The 2,818-nt window shown below is 35.7% G+C and overlaps 1 protein-coding gene and 1 non-coding gene across 2 annotated transcripts in view; both read right to left on the bottom strand.

Annotated features, from left to right (window-relative positions):
• The window catches only part of IQCM (IQ motif containing M), a 417,529-nt gene that overhangs the window by 152,902 nt on the left and 261,809 nt on the right, over positions 1 to 2,818 (bottom strand). The gene's annotated exons all lie outside the window — the stretch shown is intronic.
• LOC115871558 lies at positions 2,392 to 2,522 on the bottom strand. The gene has a single exon (XR_004047354.1). It is a non-coding gene; the product is annotated as a small nucleolar RNA SNORA42/SNORA80 family (small nucleolar RNA).

Here is a 2,818-nt window from a genome sequence, read left to right as displayed (position 1 = left end):
TATTAATGCCTAGGGATTTTCCAGGATTAATCACAGACCCAATGATAGATCTATAAAATTCAGAGAACACCAAGCATGATAAATGATAAAAATCTAAATTTAGGCATATCATATTCAAACTTTACAAAATCAAAGAAAATAATAAAATAACTAGAGGGAGAAAGTTACCTTGATTATAGAGGAATTGTGTCTTGGTGGCATAATTATTTAGTATTCAGGTGCTAATCAAAAGATAGGTAGTTCAAACCCACCAGCTGCTTGCTCCATGAGAGAAAGCTATAGCGGTTGAGTTCCGTAAAGATTACCATCTTGGAAAACTTAGCAGGCGGTTCTGCTGTGCTCTATCCAGTTACTCTGAGCTGGAATCAACTTCACAGTCATGGGTTTTTGGTTTTCTAGAAGAACAGGATAAGACTAACAACTGACACGTCTTCAGAAATCATGCAAAGAAAGGGATAATAGAGTGTAATATTTCAGATAATGGGAATAAAATAAAAAAACAAACACCAATCCAGAATCCTGTGTCCAGAGGAATTATCTGCATAAAGTGAAAGTTAAATCAAGGCTTTCCTAGATGAAAGAAAAAAAAAGAGAAAGATTTCTCTTGGCAGTAGACCTGCATTCAGAAATATTTTAAAACATTTAACTTTTTAAGTTCTTCAAAGAGGCGGAAAATTATATAAATCAGATATTTGGATATGCAGAAAGAAATTCAGAACATTAGAGAAGGAATAAATGAAGGCAACATTTTTTAAATGTGTACATTTTACTTCTAATAATCTTACAGTTAATAGTTTGCTCAAAATAATCTAGATAATGAGCTGGTAATTAAGCTTAAGTATACGAAAATTTAAAATATTCCCACCTTATCAAAGAATTTGACTCTAGATATTATTAAAATATCTAACAAATAATAAAGATAACATTTAGAAAAATATTTTAAAACATTAGCAAGTACTTAGCTGAAATTCATACAAATGGCTAATGAACATCTAAATATATAGCCCAACCATTCACTACCATTGAAGCACAGCGTGAAATCATTGAAATGTACTTTTTTTGCCATTTAAAATTCTCAAAAACTAAAGTGATTGATAACATAGAATGAAGTGGAATTAAAACTTAGGGACACCCAATATATCATTTTCATAACCAAAAAGGCTGCTTCAATGAATCAATGTTGTATGTGAGGGTGAGTAATGTCAACATTTATATTTTTATCATAATAGTTAGTTACCTCGTTGACCTCATTTTTATGTATGTTGTGTTATTGTTGTTGTTGTTAGGTACCTTCAAGCCAGTTCCAATACATAGACATCAAATGCACAACAGAATGAAATACTGCCCCGTCCTGTGCCCTCCTCTCAAAGGTTCCGATGCTTGAGCTCATTATTGTAGCCCCGGTGTCAAGCCACCTCCTGGAGGGCCTTCCCCTCTTTCATTACCCTTCGACTTTACCAAGGATTAGGGCCTGCTCCAGTGACTGGACTCTTCTGACAACGTGTCCAAAGTATGTGAGATAAAACTTTGCCATCCTTGCCTCCGAGGTGCTCTGCCCTCACTTCTTCAAGACAGATTGGTTTGTCCACTTAGCAGTTAAAGTGCTTTCAATATTTGTCTCAGGCCTCAAAGTGCAGATGCCTTAATTCTTCTTTGGTCGTGTTTAGTCAATGTCCAATGTTTGCATGCATAAAAGGCAATTGAAAATACCGTGCCACACCGACCTTACTCCTCAAAGTAACATCCGTGCTCTTCCATACTCTAAAGAGGTCTTATGCAGCAGATTGACCTAATGCAACTCCTCTTGTGATCCCTTGACTGTTGCTTCAATGAGCATTGATTGTGGATCCAAGCAAGGCAAAATCCTTCACAATCTCAACCTTTTCTCCATTTATCATTATGTTACCCATTGATCCAGTTGGGGGTTGCAAAGTTGAAAAATTCTATGGGCAAAATATTAAAGGATGCAAGAAGCATCAAAATAAGATGGAAAGAATACAAGGACCGAGTCCCTGTACCAAAAAGAACTAATCAATATTCTACCATATTAGGAAGTAGCATATGAGCAAGAACACGGAAACCTCTAGCTAAAAACAAGTCTCCAGGAATTGATAAAATACTAATTGAAATGTTTTAATAAACTGATGAAGCACTAGAAGCATTCACTTCTCTATGGACCAATTTGGAAATCTGGAAGACAGCTTCTTGGCCAACTAACTATAAAAGGTGCACATTTGTACCCTTTCCAAAGAAAAGTGACCCAATAGAATATATGTCCTAAATTGAATGTATGTCCAATAGAATGCATGTACTAAATCTTCTTCTTCTTCTTCTTCTTCTTCTTCTTCTTCTTCTTCTTCTTCTTCTTCTTCTTCTTCTTCTTCTTTTTTTCACTGTGAAACCTGCTTCAGTGCCCGACACCCATGGGACAAAGCCAGGCCATGGTTCAGGGTTACAGTTCACTCTGGCATGGGACACTTTGAGAGGCCCATAGGGTCAGGCCTTAAATTTTCTTCTAATGCTGACATATTATTAAATATAGGTTAATGTCTTGAATAAGTTAGAGTACCTAGGTTTACGTTATTAGGTATATATAAAAACATGATAAAATACTAATTCATTTTCATATTTATATTAATAATAAATATGTGCTGAAAACATACTTCTTCCAGGCACTGTTCTAGCTTTGGGGGATGTGTTAGTCTGGGTACTTTAGAGAAACAAATCCACAGAAACTCATGTTTTATATAAAGGTTAAGTGCACATCAAGAAAACATCCCAACGCAGTGCTGCTCAAGCCCACAAGTCCAACATTAGC

Source organism: Echinops telfairi, unplaced genomic scaffold, assembly GCF_000313985.2.
Source record: "Echinops telfairi isolate 266 unplaced genomic scaffold, ASM31398v2 ScPeMD7_5868;HRSCAF=6743_1, whole genome shotgun sequence".
NCBI classification, from domain to species: Eukaryota; Metazoa; Chordata; class Mammalia; order Afrosoricida; family Tenrecidae; genus Echinops; species Echinops telfairi.
The sequence above is the reverse complement of the archived record's forward strand: the minus strand, read 5'-3'. Positions and strand labels throughout refer to the sequence as shown.